Source organism: Elaeis guineensis, chromosome 10, assembly GCF_000442705.2.
Source record: "Elaeis guineensis isolate ETL-2024a chromosome 10, EG11, whole genome shotgun sequence".
NCBI classification, from domain to species: domain Eukaryota; kingdom Viridiplantae; phylum Streptophyta; class Magnoliopsida; order Arecales; family Arecaceae; genus Elaeis; species Elaeis guineensis.
In genome coordinates, this window is record NC_026002.2 from 43391675 (window position 1) to 43412876 (window position 21202).

The following is a 21202-nucleotide window of genomic DNA, read 5'->3' on the forward strand; positions in this document are numbered from 1 at the left end:
AGAAAATAGAAGAAACTTTGTCCTGCTAACCATTCTAAGATTTGGTCGATGAAGGGCAATAAAAAATGGTCCTTCCTAGTAACGGCATTTAGTTTTCTATAATCTATGCATACTCGCCATCCAGATGATATGCGAGTGGGAAGCAGTTCACCTTCTTTGTTCTCAACCATAGTAATACCTAATTTCTTAGGTACTACTTGAGTGGGACTGACTCATTTACTATCGGATATGGGGTAGATGATTCCAGCATCTAACCACTTTACCACCTCTTTCTTTACTACTTCACGCATATTTGGGTTCAATCTCCTCTGCATATCTCGATGGAGTTTGGCATTTGCCTCAAAATGAATATGGTACATACAAATGGAGGGGTCAATTCCTTTTAAATTGACAATGGACCAACCGATAGCCTCTTTGTGTTCCTTCAGAATACCAACCAATTGTGTTTCCTGATTAGGGGTCAAGTCTGATGCAATGATTGCCGGGAGGGTGTCATTGGGTCCTAGAAATACATACTTGAGCGTAGCAGGAAGGGGTTTCAATTCTAACGTAGGTGGTGATTCTAAAGATGGGACTATTGGTGTACTAGCTAATGTGGGCAATGGCTCATACTTGATTGTCCATGGAGGAGTGGTTTTATCGTGTGGTGTATCCAACAAAGTGTTAACTTCTTTCATATATCCCTTAAAGTCATACACTCCAAAGTGAGCCAAGCAAGTATCTAAGGGGTCTGGTGCTAGAATTATGGGTGTTGCATCTTCTATAATGTCTTCTAATGTATCTACTTCGAAGCAACTATCCATTGATGGTCTTTGGGAAGCACAAAATATATTCAGTCTTAGTTTCTTATTCCCAAACGATACGTCCATGACTCCTGTCCTACAATTAATGCATGCATTTGCCGTAGCTAGGAAGGGTCGTCCTAAGATAATGAGAATTTGTCTTGGGTTGCCACTTAGTTCCATGTCAAGAATCAAAAAATCAATTAAAAAGTAAAACTCATCTACCTTGACCAAGACATCCTCAAGCATTCCACGTGGTTTCTTAATTGATCTGTTGGCTAATTGCAGTGAGACTGATGTGGGTTTCAGTTCTCCGAATCCAAAAAGTTCATACACCGAACTAGGTAAAAGATTCACACTTGCCCCTAAGTCCAGAAGAGCTTTTTCAATGTGATAATCTCCTATAACACAGAAAATGATGGGGGCTCTTGGGTCCTTAAGCTTTGGAGGAGTGGCATACTGGAAGACAGAACTAGCCTGTTCAGTAAGGCATACTTTCTTTGAGATTTATGATCTAGATTTACATTTTTGGGTGCATAAATCTTTCACAAATTTTGCATAAGCAAGGACCTGTTTAATTGCATCTAGAAGGGAAAGATTAATTTGGACTTGATTAAACAATTTCAACATCTCGTCAAGTCTTCCTCCCTTCTTATCCGCAGGAATAGGAGCTTTTAGGGCATCCAAAAATGGGGCTTTAGGCAAGTAAGATGATTCTGGTGCAGTTGGTTCATTCTCTATTTTAAGATCCTCCTTGTTCTTGGGTGATTTGGCTTCGGTTAGAGGTTTAGGATCGATCTCATTGGTTTTACTAGTGTGTTCAATGACCTTCCCACTTCTCAGAGTCATGATTGATTTGGCGTGTTCAGAAAAAATTTTTGGGGTATTAGAGCTCTCAATCACAAATTGCCCTCTTGGGTTGCTCTCGGATTGGCTAGGTAATTTTTCTCCTTCCCTCCTACTGAATGCAGTCGCTAGTTGACCTATTTGGGTCTCTAGCTTAGCAATGGATTGTGTGTGGGAGTTAAGGGTCTGAGTGTTGACTTCTAATCGTTCTAGTGCTTTCAGAACTTTTTCTTCAAAAGCTGAGCTGTGACCAGTAGTAGACGGTTGAGGAGCATTTTGAAATTGATGGTATGGTCCATGCCTATATGTTGGGTCCTGATATTGAGGTCGAGGTGCGGCAGGGCCAACCATTGGTTATGGTCTCCAGAAAAAATTTGGATGATTTCTCCAACTGGAGTTATAAGTGTTCGAATATGGATCGTTTCCTGGTTTGCGAGCTTGTTGGACCTGCTCGTGCACAAACTCAAAAAATTGAGGTGCGGCTGGGCATTCACTAACAAAATAGTTTGGACTTGCACACAATGCACAAACTTCTTGGATTGGGTTAGGTGGAATCGGGGATTGTCCAGTATTTAGAAGACGATCTAATTTTTAGGACAGTTCATCTACCTTACTGTGGATATCCATGACGTTTCCAATCTGATAAATTCCACTTCTTTTTTGTTGAAGCATGGGTTGTTCTCTAGAGGTGGCAGACATATGATGTAGAAAATTCTCGTTAAGTGTTTCAAAGAGCTGCCAGGCTTCATCCTCACTCTTTAGCATGAATATCCCACCACATGATGCATCAACCATTTGTCGGTGTTTCTCCGATAGACCATCATAAAAATACTGACAAAGTTGCCATTTAGGGTCAGCATGGTGTGGACATTTATGAATGAGGTCCCTTAACCTTTCCCATGTCTCATGAAAAAGTTCACCCTCCAATTGAAAAAAATTAGTGATAGTTTTTCTAATTTAATTTATTTTTCTAATTGAAAAGTATTTCTTGAGAAATTCTCTCTAAAGATGATCCCAAGTTGAAATGGTTATAAAGTCTAAGGAGTTTAACCAATGCTTGGCTTTGTCCTTAAGTGAGAAAGGGAACAGTTTCAACCTAAGGGCATCATCTGAGAAGTTTTAGATTTTTACTGTGGAACAAATTTCAAAAAATTCATCCAAGTGTTTGTATGGGTCCTCATTACTATGTCTATAGAATGATGGAAATATTTGAATAATGCTAGACTTAATCTCATATTGGGTAGCTTCTATTGGAGGTGCTTGAATGCATGGAGAGTAGGTATACGAGGATGGAGTGAAATATTCTCTCAATGAGCGTAGAGGATTAGCCTCACCAGGTGCAGCCATGTTTCTAACTTGGATAGTCCTAAGAGTCTTTTCTAATTCTTCGTCTAATGGTTGCAAGTCGGGTTTTGGTGATCATTGACCTAACATGCAACTAAAAGGTCTATATAGGACTATCCTAGTCTGTTAAGGATTTTTTTTTTTTTTTAAAGAGGAGAAGAGAAGAGAGAAAAGAGTTCTAAAGAAGAGATCCTAAGAAGTCCTAAAACTAATAGAAGAATTAGTTGTGGTTAGATTTTAATTACAATCAAGTTAGCACGCAGTGGACTCTCTATCCTAAAGTTACCCTAGTTCTAGACAGCTCCTAACTGTAGTTAGTCTTCAAGCCCTCCAAGTCGGAGCTTGACCAACCAACTAGCCAGATAAGTGTAAGGTTGGTGGGAGTCCCCCCGTTGCTTTCCTGAGACACCAATTAAATTGACCGGATCAGCGAACGGAACCAATTAAAAATCACCTTCTTTCGAGCCCAGTCATCCCGCAAACCACTTGCCTAGACACCAGCTAGCTGACCAAGTCTAACCTGGTTCAACTCTCAGGGTCACTTGTCCTTATGAGCTCGAAATCCTTAGGGGTCAACATCTAATTAATTTTAGATTAAGGTCTAGGTTATGCAAATGCAAGGGAGTGATTTGTGGGCCAAGGAAAGGTGATCAAATCCCCACCTTATCTTAGTTAATGGGTTGCGCCCTTAAAGTTAATTATGGAGATGTAATGCAAATAAACAAGGTGTCCAATCAAGTTAGAAATTTTTATATTTGAGGTTACGCTATTTTAGTTAAGTGTTATAAAATGTCAGTGTTTTTTTTTTTTTTAATTCAACCATGCCAAGGTCCCCGGCAACGGTGCCAAAATTTGATGCGTAGTCGTTGATAGCATCAAAAATAACTCTACTCACTACGTAGGTAGGATGAGTCGAGATCGTATCCTCAGAGACCTTGGGCTAAGTTGAGATTGCAAAATAAAAGAAAGAAGCATTATTTTGATTTAGAGAATAAATTATCTTAAAATTGATGTAATTAAAAAATAAAGAGCTCGGGAGTTTTGAATTAATTTTATACTAGTAGAGTTGTATCTCTTTTTTTATATTTAAATAGATGCGATTAATCTTAGAAAAAATAACTATCTTTTTTCGGCACGCCCCGTACCCGTAGATCATGGTGCATCTCTGAAAAGTACTAGGTAAATAACTCTTCTTTTCTCGACACGCTCCGTACCCGTAGATCACGGTGCGTCTTTGAAAAGTAAAAGTTGTTCCTAATATTAATCTAACAGGAAAGCATAAATAAAAGCATATGAAAGAGAGCAAATAAAAAACTCATGATGATTTAAATAAAAAGCATGATCTTTATTGCATATAAAGAAATACAAGAAAGTTTAGAACAATAAACCCACTCTATGTCGTTACAAAATTTCTTCTCCACTCCCGAGACTGCTAGCCTAGCTGCACATGAAGTAGTCTCTTTTTATTCCTCTATGCAAGGATCTAGAAGAATTTCTGGGCTCCCCCTCAAATAGGAGTACAAAAGCTTTTTTATAGGTATTAGGAGGGAGGAGTTTTACATGGTTTTCCGATGTGAGACTAAAAAAAATACTAAGGACTAAAAGATGGATGGATGAGATGGAAAGATCACAAGCAGATAAAGAAAATACAAAATTTTCCTCTTGAAGTATTTTCAAATATATATTTTTTTCCTTTAATTTTCAGATCCATCTGTTCGCCACTGTGTCCGCCAGCACAACTCCCTGCTGTGCCGCACGCTCCTTTCGCGTGCTCGCTTCCACGTGCTTGCTTCCGTGCGAACCTTTTTGTTTACAAAAAGAAGCTTTTGTTTCTTTACAATGACGTCTATATCTTTTTTGGGTTTCTTGCATAGTATCTTCATTTTCTATAATACCGTATGCATCCTTCTTTTATTTAAATTTTATTTTAAGTCTAATTTTCTTCAAACTTGAGTCTTTTTGATCTAGGAATCAGACTCTTTATATCGGCGATCACCTTTCCTGTAAAATATAAAAAGAAGCATCAAATTCTTAATAAATAAACTAAATTAAATATAATTTTTTGCTTTAAATGACTTAAATTAAGTGTTTATCATTGGTCTTCTGAAAAATTTTGTCGATAGACTGGTGGCTGAGTGCAAGGAGGTGGAGTATGTCCAGGTTGATACTCTTGAGGTTGAAGAGGATTGCTTGATGATAATGATGTTGATGATGAAATGTGGATAGTAATGTGGTAGTGTAGACTGGTCATCTTGATTTGGATAAATATTGGAGAGTGGTAATGGGATCTTCTTTGATGTAAAAAATGGTGGCAATGAAGGTGGCGTCTATGGTGATGGGAGTGTCTCTGACGACCTCTTTGGGATGGCATTTGAAGGTGGAGGATAAGGAGTGAGGGATGAGAAGAAATTCATACCTGTATTTATAGATCATCTTCAGATGCTCTTTGAATTCTTTGGATTAAATGATTCAGAGTTTGATTTTTGAGTGATTGATGGAAGGTCATGTCTCTGTTTCTTCCTTTTGCAATATCAATGATAGTTGTCTGATGTTGGTTTAAGTTTTGTGGATGGGTTTGGAGTGCTCTCAAATGGAACTTTACTTTTCTATTCCTTTTCTTTCTCAGAAAGAGCATATTGTTTAAAGGATAGAAAGAGGTTTTGGAGAATAAACCCATAATGTAAATATTTGAGAATGCAAATATATATAGAAAATTTTTCAAATGTTCTAATTTGTAAAATAGCTTGAGAATATCATTGGTCATATTGTATATTACCATTTATGTAATGAATTTGAATAAGGTATGTTTATGTTAAAAATATTTTGTATTTTATCTTGAATGTTCTTAGGATAATTTTTAGGATCTATAATATCATCTCAATTTCCTTCTTTTCCTGGTAAGATAATTGATTGGTTTATTAAATCAGTTATGACCCATATTCTACCATTTGATCAATATTTATAATTTTGAGATCTTCTAGCTTCTCAATAAACATCAACATAATTGACATTAATATAGTCCTCTATATCAAAGTTTTCTACATATCAGGTATTATCTTTTTTCAAAAATTATGTGTGTGTAAGATAATAAATTTGGATGGGATAGGTAATTTTAGTTATTTTTTTTCTTCAATTCTGCTATAAATTATCATATATATTTTTTCCCTATTATCTCTGAGTTCTCCTAAAATTGTAGAAACTATTTTTGGAAATATGTCTAAAGGGTAATTGTAATTTATGGAAGCTAATTTAATCAATCATTTATACAGAGATCTAATCATAATACTAGAAGGATTCACATTTATATTTGGAATGCATAATGTTAGCCAACACTAGTCTAACATGAGGTATTCACTAAGATTTTCAAGTATTTCTCTAATTTTATTTGGTTGAAGAATTTTGTCAAGAATAATATTTTGAAGTTCAGAAGATAACATTCTCTAAGTTTTGTCTCAAATTTCTAATCTTTATTGTTTAATAGAATGATAAGTCATCTGTTTAAAGTTTGAACTACTAGCATCTATAAAATTTAGTTCAAAATTGGATAAGGTTAGAGGTTTAGAATTACTTGTATGCTGAGTAACTTCTATTTTCTTAAAGAATTTTGAGGTTTCTCTTTTTTAAATAATTTCTTTTCTTTTATTCATATTTTGATATGGTTTGTTATGAGAGTAAGAATTCTTCTTTTTTCTTTTAAATTTCAAAGATTTAACTAAATTTTTGGGCTTAGTGTCTTCTAAATAGTTCTTCTTTAGTGTAGAATTTTGTTTATATTTTAAAGTGCTTGGTATTTGTGGAAATATAGATGTTTTATAATGAATTTTCTTTGGAAAGCATCAAGGGGATTCAGGATGAACCAAAAACTTTTAAGCCTTATAGGCCAAAGATTTTTATGGTTTATAACCAGGTTCTTTCTTGTGGGTGTTTTAGTTGATTTCCATAGGAGTTTAGTCCAAGATTGGATTCTATCTCCAAGTCTATCTTTTAATAGGATTCTCCTATTCTCTTTAGGAAGTTTTAAAGGTTTATTAAATTCTTTTATTTTATTAGAATGAGGGGGTATTTTATAAAAGGTGAGTATATTGTTTTGGGATATACCAAGTTCTTGTAATTTTGGGTTAGAGATTCTAAAGTTCAAAGGTAATTTGATTAGGATTTCTAGATTTCTTGGTATTTTCCATGGTAAGTTAGGCAAGAATTTTTGTGAGTCTTTATTATAGGTTTTAACTGGGTCTAATTCTATATTGTGATTAGTTTCTTTTAGAGAGTTGATTTCTTCTAGATGATCCTCTTTTCGAATTGGCTTTAGATTGTCCTCAAGTTTTAAGGGTGTATCATCTTTTTCTTGATTTTTATTTTCAAATTTAAAGATTTTAGTGTCTTCACGATTTTGAAGTGTATCTACTTGTTTTTTTAGATGCTCTTTTTTTTTTTTTCTGATTTTCAACTTTTGAGTTTTTTAAGGATTGTTGGGTTTGAGGTACTTCTAAGTTTTTAGAATGAGTTGTGGTTTCAAATGACTCTACCTTTTTAGTAGGTTGGCCTTGTATTACCTTAAAATCTTGGCAGGTTAAGGGTTTAGATGATTCTATTTGTTCAATTTCAGATTCGTTTTTTATATCCTTAGAATCTTGACGAGTCATGTCTTTTTTAGAAGGGGAATTTATAAGCTGGGGATCCTTATCCTTTTGTAGGCATAAACAAAGATGTTTAATAACTTTTTTACTCTTTTCCATATAGATTAATATTTCCTTATTTATACAACTACATTTATCTTTGTTTATGACTATGTTAGAGTTATGTTTATTTTAAAGGTTTAGTCTTAAATTTGGTATGTTTGTCATTGGTTTATCATTAAGTTTAGGTTTTATTCTAGATTGATCATATTTTTCAAACCAATCAAAGAATTTAATATAGATTTTGTTTGATTTCATAAAGGTATAATATTTAGATTGAATGTCTACGGTTTGAGTTATGTTGTAGGTTTTAAGAAACTGTTGTCTCTTAAGTTTATTATGATCAGCAAAGAAGTCATCATTAAATAATTCTTTATATTCAGGATTGTCTCTGCTAGAGTGAGATAAGGATTTACTTTGGGAATTTAGTTTAGGATTTGATGATTTGGGATTAATTCTAGAGATTGGCCTAGGATTCATTCTATATGGTTGATATTAAGGATAATAGTTTTGAGGTTGATCATCATCTTCATTATCAGTATCCTACGCTTAGGTTCCACCATTTTCCAACGGCACGAGGCTCTGATACCCTTATCTCGCTATCTTCATTTTCCTGTCGAGACAAGGTACCTATCAGATCCAACTAGAGTCTCTGCATATAGGTTTCTCACACAGATAAGGCTGAAACCAAAGTCTGCGCAAGTGACCCTGACACTGTGCGATGGAGAGTCAAACTTCGACAGGTCACTGATCCCAGGCATTACCCTACAGGAATAGCTAACAGCTCATTCACGAGAGTTCCGCACAGTGCTATGCCTGATATGCTCAGGTCAATTGGATAGGCAGAATTCCTACCTAGCCCAATACAGCAACCCATGAGTTGTTTATCTGTATGGGCTCTGATACCAATGGGGGGAGTGATGGCACGAGGCTCTAGGTAACAAAGCCCCTAAGGCTCTAATACCATGGACCGCTCTGGATCATTTTAGAGGGAGCTTCCCGATTAAGGGAAGAACTATAGTATTTCTAACCAATAAGATTTATATGATAAAATCTATGAGTAGGATCTTGCTCACTCAGAGAGTGAGGCCTGCCAAGACACTACTAACAGATCACAAATTAATTTTATCTGATGGTTTAATCCTTAATTTAACCTAGGGTTTGAATGATAGGACTTATAAGTAGGATCTTGCTCACTTAGAAAGTGAGGCCCGTCAAGGCACTACTAACAGATCATAAATTTATTCTAACCAATGGTACCTAATCTTAATCCTAAGGTTTGTGTACTGAAAACCTATAAGTAATATCTTGCTTACTCTAAGATAACAGAGAGTAAGGTTCATTAACATATCACTAACAGATTACAGATTAACTATGAACTATAAACTAATATTATCAAAGACTAAGGCTCAAGTGTGTAAACCGTCACAGCCACAAGTCTCCTATGATACAGATATAGCACACTATTCAGTGAAACCAAACTACCTATCTAAGTTATCTATACCTATACTAGACTATCTATATTTATACTAGGTCTATCTATCAGGACTTATACTAACTAATGTTACTATCTAAAACTATAACTAAGGCTTATGCTACAACTACTTTAAGCTTACTTAGACTTATCTAGATTAGGACTCTCTAAGGCATTATACTAAGACGTACTAAGGGTTGTATAACTACCTAATTATCTAATCCTAGACACACTACTGGACTGGGTGGACACACTATTGGGTAGACACTGGACTGTAGGTCTTCTAAGGGTGAACCTAAAGGTGAACTCTAAAGTCTTGACATGGGGATGGACTTAAACTAACACCTAAGGTCAGACTCTAGGGTGATCCTATTCTATGGGTGAAGGTCGGACTCTAGGGTGATCCTATTCTATAGGTGAACCTAAGGTTGGACCTCAGGTTGGACTGGTGGAACCTAAGGTTGGTTTATAAGGTTGGACACTATGGGACAGCACTATGGGTGAACCTATGGGCTGGATACTAAGGCTGGACATAGTTGGACCCCTAGGGATGGACACTAGTATAGTTGGGCATAGGATGGACACTAGTATGGTTGGGTACTTAATACTAGACACAGGTTGGACCCTAAGGTTGTACGACGCCTAAAGTTGGACACCTAATACTATTGGTGAATATGATGGAGACTACAAAGTGGACTCTACAGGATGTCCTTAAGGTTGCTTGTGGGTTAAGGAACCTAAAGGTTTCCTATGGTCACACTATGGTCATACTAAGGTTACCTATGGGTGATTTCCTAAGGTTAGGCTAAGGTTTCCTATTGGAAACCTATGAGTTTCCTAATAGTTTTCTAAAGTTAACCTATGGGTCTCCTATGTTATACTATAGATAACTATGGGTTAGACCCAAGGTTACTGCTACTAGTTAGTGGTTATCTACGATGACTTACTAATTAAGTTACCTATAGGTTAGTTATTTTTTTGATTTTTGATTTTTAATTTTTTATATATTTTTTAACTTTAATTTATGTTAAACATTACTTAAACTATTATCTACATGTAAGTTGCCTACTTATTATAATTTTTTATTATTTTTTTAAATAGTATGTAAATAGTAATATAATAGTTTTTAAATAGTGTTGGTACAAAAATCTGCTTGCACCGGAGAAGCTGGAGTCGGAGAAGTCGCGGTCGCCGTCGGGACCTACAAGGGAAGTCTAAACCGGAGGTGGGGTTGCTCCAGCAAGACCCTCCGACGCTCAAGTCAGTTCTCTGCCTCAACAAGAATGGAGTGCTCGAACGGAGAATTTAGCAGAGTTTTGAGATAAGAAAATGAGCTTATGGAATAACGTATCTGGGTCCCCCTTTTATAGGCGGAGGAGGCAACGGATTGATGGCGACATTTGTAACCGTCTGGTAGTGGGCTGCCCATGGTCAGGGGAATTTATTGCGAAGGGTAGTGGAGTAGACCCGTGGCTATTGTCATGGCCTGCCACGTAGAGCCTGTTGCAGGTAGTGGAGCGGCGTCCGTTGCCGCTAGTTGTCAGGGAGTAGTGGAGTCGCGCAGCACCTGCCGTAGGGAGTGGAGCAGAATCATGGCCGTTGACACAGCCTGTCAGAGAGTAATGGGTCCGCCGCAGGGGGTGATGGAGCCGCGCGGAATCCGCTATAGGAAGTGGAACAGGATCATGGTTGTTATTGTGACCTGCCAGGGGGAGCGGATCTGTTGATTGAAGCTCGGCAGCGGTCGGAGTCCGGCCTCTGTAGAGGTCTGGGAGGGGTCCTCTTTGCGGTTGGGGTCGTGGGTGGAGCCCGGCTTCCGTGGGAGTCCGGACGGAACCCTCTCGGAGCTGAAGTTGCGGGCGGAACCCGACTCCTGTAGGAGTCCGGGCGGAGTCCTCTGCAATCAAAGTTAAAGGTGAAGTCCGGCTCTCGTAGGAGTCCGGACGGAGCTTACCAGCAGTTGATACTGAGAGCGGAGCCCGGCTCTCGTAGGAGTCCGAGCGGAGTCCTCTGCAACCAAAGTTAAAGGTGAAGTCTGGCTCCCGTAGGAGTCCGGACGGAGCTTACCAGCAGTTGATACTGAGAGCGGAGCCCGGCTCCCGTAGGAGTCCGGGCGGAGTCCTCTGCAATAAAAGTTAAAGGTGAAGTCTGGCTCCCGTAGGAGTCCGGACGGAGCTTACCAGCAGTTGATACTGAGAGCGGAGCCCGGCTCCCGTAGGAGTCCGGGCGGAGTCCTCTGCAATCAAAGTTAAAGGTGAAGTCTGGCTCCCGTAGGAGTCCGGACGGAGCTTACCAGCAGTTAATACTGAGAGCGGAGCCCGGCTCCCGTAGGAGTCCGGGCAGAGTCCTCTGCAATCAAAGTTAAAGGTGAAGTCCGGCTCCCGTAGGAGTCCGGACGGAGCTTACCAGCAGTTGATACTGAGAGCGGAGCCCGGCTCCCGTAGGAGTCCGGGCGGAGTCCTCTGCAACCAAAGTTAAAGGTGAAGTCCGGCTCCCGTAGGAGTCCGGACGGAGCTTACCAGCAGTTGATACTGAGAGCGGAGCCCGGCTCCTGTAGGAGTCCGGGCAGAGTCGAAGTTGTCGGTGGAGTCTGACTCCCGTAGGAGTCCGGACGAAGTCTGTCTGTAGTCGTTGGAGTCGTCGGCGGGTCCCGGCTCCCGTAGGAGTTCGGGCGGAGCTGTCTTGTAGCTGAAGTTGTTGGTCGTCGAGGATGAAGTCCGGCTCCCGTGGGAGCCCGGGCGGAGATTTCTTTTGAGGTTGGCCTTGTTGGCGGAGCCGTGGATTCTGTGGAGGACTTCGGCTGGGGGTATTTTATACCCAACACCAGTCTTCCTATTTCCGAGTTTGAATTTCGAACGAAGGATGTACAGAGAGATGGACACGGCCGAAGTCGCCCCTTCGAATCTTGCATACCGCCACCTCTGGATATTTTGGCATTTAATGTGTGTACGTCAGAGCCCGCTTTTCGGTGAAGGTGACCTGAAGAGTCTTTTCGAAACCTCCGTCGGAATGCGATCCCAAGCATCGTGCCACGGGAATTTGTGAATGGTCAACCCTCGATAGCGATGAAGGGGATAAGCGCGACACGTGGCACGCACCAGTTGGCCCAGGAATACCCACCGTCATAACTGCACTAGGATTCGTCGGCTATTTAAACCCCCTAGTCCTTTCATGGCTTCATCCTGGCGCCTTTCTTTCGCCTGAGAGCCTTGCTTCCCTCGCACCAGTCCTTGCCTTCTTCAGCCCCCCAATTCTTCTCTGAGGGTTCCTATGCTATGTCCTCTACCTCGGAGGCCGTTCTTGAGGGGATGTCTAGGGCTTGGAGGAAGGTGAGGAGGAGAACGGCGGCCGGTGAGAATCTCCGTCATTTTAAAGGAGGCTCAAAGGAGAATTCCTTCAACAACAAGGGTTTAATAACGGGGGCTGTCGGTGAAGTTATTCTGCCCATGAATTTCGGAGTAGCAAGGCGGGGTGGTACCGGTCAAGAGGGCAGAGCTATCGTCATAAGCTATGGCGGGATCCTTGATGCCGTCGGGGCCGAGGGATCAGAAGCGGTCGGCGTCGATGGTGGGGCAGTGGAACTTGTTGCGAGGACGGTGGAAGTAGCGCATGCCGACCTTGCCGGAGCATTTTGGGTGGCGGCTGTCGTGGAGCATTCGGAGATGAGGCACATCTCTGGCATCGCTACCGCTTCCAAGGTGACTCCGGTTCTTCTTGAAACAGGTCTTTGCTACTGCCGCCGTTGCCCTTACCACCTCCGGGGATCTATCCCACCCTTTTCTCGCTAGGGTTGGGACTTCGGAGACAGAATGAGGCGAGATGGGGTGAGAGCTGTTACACGCACTGGAGAACGCGACTGAGAAGGACAGAGACGGGAAGAGGAGTTTGCAGCTCGGAGCGACCTCCGGTTCATCCTTCCCGAACCGTGTTTGCAAGGCTTGCAATGACGTGTATCTTCTTCTTCTTTTTTTTCCTGACCCACCGAGTCCTGTAACGTATACTCTCATTAAATGAAAAAGAGATTTTGTTACCTCGTCTGCATCTCGCATTAAATAGTTGTCTGTCGAACTTCTTCATTTTTCTTTCCTCTTTCTTCCTTCTCTTCTTCTTTTCTTTTTCACGTCGTCCCAAGGTCATCGACGACCTCTTCTGTTCATGTGGGGTTGTCATTTGTCGAGCTCCTTTTTGGCTTTTACGCTGTTCGAGGATACCCAATTGTCATTCCGTTGATGGTTGCAGGTTCACTTGGGGCCCTTCGGGCCCGAGGTCCCTCCTAGGGCTTGAATTCAGGGATTAGAGCTTCTGTTGCCTTCGGGCACTGTTTGCTTTCCTTTTTTGCTTGGAATTTTTTCTCTGCTGAAGTCGGAGCTAAGTTCGGCTCCCTTGGGAGTCCAAACAGAGAAGCCCTCCTGAAGTTGGAGTAGCCTGGCTCCCGTAGGAGTCCGGGCAGAGTCCTCTGCAATCAAAGTCATAGGCAAAGTCTGGCTTCCATAGAAGTCCGGACAAGACTTATCGGTAGTTGCCGTTGTCAGTGGAGCCCGGCTCCCGTAGGAGTCCGGGCGGGGTTGTCCTGTAGTTGATGTTGGTGATTGGAGCCCGGCTCCCGTAGGAGTCCGGGCTGGGCTTACCATCGGTCGAAGTAGCTTAAGTTAGGGCAAGATTTTCCTCTTGGGGGGCGCATATGGGCGTTGCAGGGCCTTCCCCCACCCGGTCTAAAAGGATCGGGCCTTCGACTAGGGCGTGTGTTCTCCTCCTGTCCCTAACAGGGCTGTGGGGGCACATATGGGCGTTGTAGGGCCTCTCCCCCCATCCGATCTAAAAGGATCGGGCCTTCGACTAGGGCGTGTGTTCTCCTCCTGTCCCTAACAGGGCTGTGGGGGCACATATGGGCATTGTAGGGCCTCTCCCCCCATCCGGTCTAAAAGGAACCGGGCCTTCGACTTTGCTCAAGTTAGGGCGAGGTTCTCCTCCTGTCCCTAACAGGGCTGTGGGGGCACATATGGGTGTTGTAGGGCCTCTCCCCCCATCCGGTCTAAAAGGAACCGGGCCTTCGACTTTGCTCAAGTTAGGACGAGGTTCTCCTCCTGTCCCTAACAGGACTGTGGGGGCACATATGGGCGTTGTAGGGCCTCTCCCCCCATCCGGTCTAAAAGGAACCGGGCCTTCGACTTTGCTCAAGTTAGGACGAGGTTCTCCTCCTGTCCCTAACAGGGCTGTGGGGGCACATATGGACGTTGTAGGGCCTCTCCCCCCATCCGGTCTAAAAGGAACCGGGCCTTCGACTTTGCTCAAGTTAGGGTGAGGTTCTCCTCCTGTCCCTAACAGGACTGTGGGGGCACATATGGGCGTTGTAGGGCCTCTCTCCCCATCCGGTCTAAAAGGAACCGGGCCTTCGACTTTATGAGATTGCCCTTTTATTTTTGACACAGTTTGCTTGAATTATCTAAAGACACATGGGTATGCGATTTTCGACTAAAAACGAAGTCACTGGTAGTACATCCGTAAGTTTTCTGAGCTCCACGGTCGCGGGAGGTCGGCTCCTCCGAGCTCCTTGAGATAATAAGTTTCGGGCCGAACTACTTCTTTGACCTCATAAGGTCCCTCCCAATTCGGGGCGAGCTTCCCTCGATCCTGAGGTTGCGAGACAGCAGCTCGTCGAAGCACCAGATCTCCTGCTTTAAAGGCTTTGCTCTTGACCCGGGCGTTGTAATATCGGGCAACTTTCTGTCTGTAGGCTACCATTCGAACCTGAGCAATCTCCCATCTTTCTTCCAGCAGGTCGAGGTTGGCTCTGAGACTTTGTGCATTTTGGGGCTCGTCGAATGCCACGACTCGTGCCGACGGGAGTTTAAGCTCGATCGGGATGACGGCTTCCGTACCAAAGGCTAAAGCAAAGGGAGTCTCCCCTGTAGGTAACCTCTGGGTAGTTCGATACGCCCATAGCACGTGATAAAGTTCGTCCGCCCAAGTTCCTTTTGCTTTTTCAAGCCTTGTCTTAATTCCCTGCAAAAGGGTTCTGTTAGTTACCTCAGCTTCGCCGTTCGCTTGAGGGTGGGCTACTGATGTGAAGTTGTGGGAGATGTTTAGATCTTCACAGAATTCGGTGAATCTTGCTCCCGCGAATTGCCGTCCGTTATCAGTGATTAGGGTTCTAGGTAGACCGAACCTGCACACAATTGACTTCCAAATAAAATCTTGTACTTTTGCTTCTGTGATTTTTGCTAGTGGTTCGGCTTCAACCCATTTGGTGAAGTAGTCGATCGCTACCAGGAGGAACTTTCTTTGCCCAGACGCCATGGGAAAGGGGCCAAGGATGTCCATCCCCCACTGTGCAAAAGGCCATGGGGCACTTAGGGGTGTGAGCTCAGTGGCGGGCTGTCTCTGAACGTTGGCGTATCTCTGGCATCGATCGCACTTTTTGACGAATTCGATCGAATCATAATGCATCATTGGCCAGTAATACCCTTGGTGGAGTAGCTTGTGGGATAAAGATCTGGCACCCAAATGGTTTCCGCAAGCTCCCTCGTGTACCTCCCATAAAGCGTAGTCAGCTTCTGAGGGCCGGAGACACCTTAAGAGGGGCAAGGAGTATGATCTTTTGTATAATTTGCCCTCATAAAGGATGTACCGGGAGGCTTGATTTCGGAGCTTCCGAGCCTCCTTCGCATCCCGGGGAAGAACTCCATCTCTAAGATAGGTTATCAGTGGGTCGATCCAGCTGGGCTCGTGGTCGATCTCCATTACAGACCGTGGTTCTTCTGTACTCGAATGTTCCAGAACTTCAAAGAGGATGCCTTTGGGCAATTCGGCCGGGGCCGACGTGGCCAGCTTGGAGAGAAGGTTGGCTATGGTATTCTCTGACCTTGGAATTTGCCTAATGTCGAAGTTGCTAAAGGCGAGGGTAAGCTCCTTCACTTTCTCAAGGTACCTAGCCATACTGCCCTCCCGTGCTTCATAACTCCCGCAGACTTGTCCCACCACAAGTTGGGAATCGCTGTGCACCCAGAGTTGACCTATTCCCAGCTCTTTGGCGATCCTTAATCCCGCAATCAGGGCCTCATATTCTGCTCTATTATTTATTACGGGAAACCCGAAACGCAGAGCGTACTCCGCAATGACTCCCTCCGGGCTAACCAAGATCAGGCCCTTACCCGCGCCTGCCATGTTGGAGGATCCATCCACATAGAGGGTCCAAAAGCAATCAGAGGGACTGGCTTCTTCGTTAGGGGAGTTCGGTTGGGACTTCAGGTCGTCCACTCTGCTTTGCTCAGGTTCGGCCTCCTCTGGGATGGTGCACTCTACGATGAAATCTGCTAGTATTTGAGCCTTTACTGCTGGTCTAGGCCTGTAGTTGATGTCGAATTCCGTGAGCTCAATCGCCCATTTTGCCATCCTTCTGGAGGTATCAGCTCGGTGCAAGACCGCCTTGATCGGTTGATCGGTGAGCAGCGTTACGGTATGCCCTTGAAAGTAAGGTCGGAGTCTCCGAGCTGCAACCAACAAGGCGTAGGTCAGTTTTTCTAATTTAGTGTACCTGGTCTCGACGTCCCTCAATGCGCGGCTAATGTAGTAGACTGGTCGCTGGACTTTCATTTCTTTTTTGACAAGAACAGCCGCGAGGGCCGTGGGAGAGACCGTCAGGTACAAAAATAGTTCTTCCCCAAGCTCAGGCTTCGCCAGCAGCGGGGGTGAGCTAAGGTAGCTTTTTAATTCTTCGAACGCCTGTTGGCATTCAGAGGTCCAACAGAAGTTCTTCGGCCGCTTGAGGGTTTGAAAGAAGGGTAAACATCGTTCGGCCGACCTCGCGACAAAGCGATTAAGAGCCGCTATCCTTCCCGTGAGGCACTGAACCTCCTTGATCGACCTTGGGGCGGTCATTTCTTGGATGGCGCGAATTTTCTCTGGATTGGCCTCAATCCCGCGCCCCGATACCATGAAGCTTAGGAACTTTTCTGAGGTTACCCCAAAAGCACATTTGGTCGGGTTCAGCTTCATTCTATACTTTCGAAGAGTGCCAAAGGTTTCCTCGAGGTCGGCAACATGATTTCTGAAAGATCTGCTTTTTACAAGCATATCATCCACGTAAACCTCCATGTTTCGGTCGATCTGCTCTCTGAAGATTTTGTTCACCAGTCGTTGATAGGTTGCGCCCGCGTTCTTGAGGCCGAACGGCATGACCCTGTAGCAGTAAAGGCCGCGATTAGTGATGAAAGCTGTCTTTTCTTCATCTTCCGATGCCATTCTAATCTGGTTATAGCTGGAGAATGCGTCCATAAAAGTGAGGAGCTCATGGCCTGAGGTAGCGTCCACCAGTTGGTCGATCCTGGGAAGGGGGTAGCTGTCCTTTGGACAAGCCTTATTCAGCTTTTTGAAGTCGATACACATCCTCCACTTGCCGTTTGCTTTCTTGACCAAAACAACATTGGAGATCCACTCAGGATAATTGACTTCCTTAATAAATTCGGCCTTGAGAAGCTTATCCACTTCCTCGGCTATCGCCTTCTGCCTCTCCGGGGCATGACTCCGGATTTTTTCTTTCATCGGTCGATGTTTAGGGTCGACTGTCAGATGATGTTCCATGACTTCTGTGTCGATCCCCGGCATGTCCGCCGGGACCCATGCGAAAACGTCCGCATTCCTTCGGAGGAAATCCATAAGACGCGTCCGCACCTCCTCCCCCAGGTTGGAGCCAATTAACACCACATGCTCCGTGTTCCCATCATTCAAAGGGATTGGTATTAGGTCTTCGATTGGACCACCCCTCTCTTCAGTGAGGTCATCGCGAGCATCCAATCCATCGACCGGACAGAGGTCCGCTTGATCACTTCTTTGCAAGGCGATGTTGTAGCAATGTCTGGCCAGGGCTTGGTCTCCCCGGACCTCTCCGATCCCCTGGTTGGTGGAGAACTTCAATTTCAAATGGTAGGTTGAAATAACAGCTCTGAGGGCATTGAGGCCGGGTCGGCCAAGGATTGCATTGTAGGCAGATGGCGCCTTTACCACCAGGAAATTCACCAGAGCTCTGGACTACTTTGGATATTGACCCGCGGTCATAGTCAGAGCTATCATTCCTTCCGTCGGAACGGCGTCACCGGTAAACCCTATCAAGGGGGAGCAAATCGGTCTCAGATGACCGCCAAGAGTGGTCATTCTTGAAAAGGCATTGTAGAACAAGATGTCGGCCGAACTCCCATTATCGACGAGAATGCGACGGACGTCGTAATTTGCTATGTTCAAGGAAACTACGACAGCGTTGTTATGAGGGAATTGGACTCCCTGGGTGTCCACTTCAGTGAAGGTTATGGGTTCTTCAACATTTTATCGCTTGGAGGATGCAGCTGGTACGTTGGTTGCCTCCCGCCAGGATTCCCCCGAGACGGTATTGACGGAACCCGGCAAAGGCCGGTCACCCGGCCACTCCTCATCGGTGACCATAGCCGGAGGCAGTTGCGCAAAGACCTCGTGAGAAGGCATCAGATGAGGGGAGGAGGAACGGGTGCCGAAAAAGATGGCCGGAAGCGGATCCGTTGAGCCCTCCTTTAAGAACAAGGGTACAGCGAAGGTTCACCCCTTCCTCTAGCACCAATCCTGTTGGTACAAAAATCTGCTTGCGCCGGAGAAGCTGGAGTCGGAGAAGTCGCGGTCGCCGCCGGGACCTGCAAGGGAAGTCTAAACCGGAGGTGGGGTTGCTCCGGCAAGACCCTCCGACGCTCAAGTCAGTTCTCTGCCTCAACAAGAATGGAGTGCTCGAACGGAGAATTTAGCAGAGTTTTGAGATAAGAAAATGAGCTTATAGAATAACGTATCTGGGTCCCCCTTTTATAGGCGGAGGAGGCAACGGATTGATGGTGACATTTGTAACCGTCTGGTAGTGGGCTGCCCATGGTCAGGGGAATTTATTGCGAAGGGTAGTGGAGTAGACCCGTGGCTATTGTCATGGCCTGCCACGTAGAGCCTGTTGCAGGTAGTGGAGCGGCGTCCGTTGCCGCTAGTTGTCAGGGAGTAGTGGAGTCGCGCAGCACCTGCCGCAGGGAGCGGAGCAGAATCGTGGCCGTTGACACAGCCTGTCAGAGAGTAATGGGTCCGCCGCAGGGGGTGATGGAGCCGCATGGAATCCGCTACAGGAAGTGGAACAGGATCATGGTTGTTATTGTGACCTGCCAGGGGGCGCGGATCTGTTGATTGAAGCTCGACAGCGGTCGGAGTCCGGCCTCTGTAGAGGTCCGGGAGGGGTCCTCCTTGCGGTTGGGGTCGTGGGTGGAGCCTGGCTTCCGTGGGAGTCCGGGCGGAACCCTCTCGGAGCTGAAGTTGCGGGCGGAACCCGGCTCCTGTAGGAGTCCGGGCGGAGTCCTCTGCAATCAAAGTTAAAGGTGAAGTCCGGCTCCCGTAGGAGTCCGGATGGAGCTTACCAGCAGTTGATACTGAGAGCGGAGCCCAGCTCCCGTAGGAGTCCGGGCGGAGTCCTCTGCAACCAAAGTTAAAGGTGAAGTCCGGCTCCCGTAGGAGTCCTGACGGAGCTTACCAGCAGTTGATACTGAGAGCGGAGCTCGGCTCCCGTAGGAGTCCGGGCGGAGTCCTCTGCAATCAAAGTTAAAGGTGAAGTCCGGCTCCCGTAGGAGTCCGGACGGAGCTTACCAGCAGTTGATACTGAGAGCGGAGCCCGGCTCCCGTAGGAGTCCGGGCGGAGTCCTCTGCAATCAAAGTTAAAGGTGAAGTCCGACTCCCGTAGGAGTCCGGACGGAGCTTACCAGCAGTTGATACTGAGAGCGGAGCCCGGCTCCCGTAGGAGTCCGGGCGGAGTCCTCTGCAATCAAAGTTAAAGGTGAAGTCCGGCTCCCGTAGGAGTCCGGACGGAGCTTACCAGCAGTTAATACTGAGAGCGGAGCCCGGCTCCCGTAGGAGTCCGGGCGGAGTCCTCTGCAATCAAAGTTAAAGGTGAAGTCCGGCTCCCGTAGGAGTCCGGACGGAGCTTACCAGCAGTTGATACTGAGAGCGGAGCCCAGCTCCCGTAGGAGTCCGGGCGGAGTCCTCTGCAATCAAAGTTAAAGGTGAAGTCCGGCTCCCGTAGGAGTCCGGACGGAGCTTACCAGCAGTTAATACTGAGAGCGGAGCCCGGCTCCCGTAGGAGTCCGGGTGGAGTCCTCTGCAATCAAAGTTAAAGGTGAAGTCCGGCTCCCGTAGGAGTCCGGACGGAGCTTACCAGCAGTTGATACTGGGAGCGGAGCCCGGCTCCCGTAGGAGTCCGGGCGGAGTCCTCTGCAACCAAAGTTAAAGGTGAAGTCCGGCTCCCGTAGGAATCCGGACGGAGCTTACCAACAGTTGATACTGAGAGCAGAGCCCGGCTCCCGTAGGAGTCCGGGCGGAGTCGAAGTTGTCGGCGGAGTCCGGCTCCCGTAGGAGTCCGGACGAAGTCTGTCTGTAGTCGTTGGAGTCGTCGGCGGGGCCTGGCTCCCGTAGGAGTCCGGGCGGAGCTGTCTTGTAGCTGAAGTTGTTGGTCGTCGAGGATGAAGTCCGGCTCCCGTGGGAGCCCGGGCAGAGATTTCTTTTGAGGTTGGCCTTGTTGGCGGAGCCGTGGATTCTGTGGAGGACTTCGGCTGGGGGTATTTTATACCCAACAAATAGTATTTTTGAAATAGTATTTTAAAATGATGCAGGTGAATGATGAAGGAAGGAATATGAAGTATGCAAATAGTATTTTTACTATACAAATAGTATTTTTGTGAAATAGTAATTCTGCAAAAATAGTAATGAATTTTACTATGAATAGTAACTATGAATGCACGATGCATGCAACGTGAGAAGAGGATGCAGTTAAGAAAAATAAATACTATATAAGTAGTATTTAAAATAATATTTAAACAAAGTAACTTAAAGAAATAAACAAAGAAACAAAGAAATGAGACTTCATTAAAATAAACTTATGCATGGATATGTACATATGAAGAACACGTAGGAACAAACTTACAAGATGAAGATACACAAAAATAGTATATACAGAGGATGGAGATAGCTTGCAGAAGCTTGCTTCTCTCTGACTATTTAGTGGAATACTCCCTCACTGACTTGTAACTTCTGCCTGG

General features: G+C 44.8%; 1 non-coding gene across 1 annotated transcript; it reads left to right on the forward strand.

Annotated features, from left to right (window-relative positions):
* The first annotated feature begins 2481 nt into the window (after nucleotides 1-2481).
* On the forward strand, nucleotides 2482-2588 carry LOC140852308 (small nucleolar RNA R71). Its single transcript, XR_012135212.1, has one exon. It is a non-coding gene; the product is annotated as a small nucleolar RNA R71 (small nucleolar RNA).
* The last annotated feature ends 18614 nt before the right edge of the window (nucleotides 2589-21202 follow it).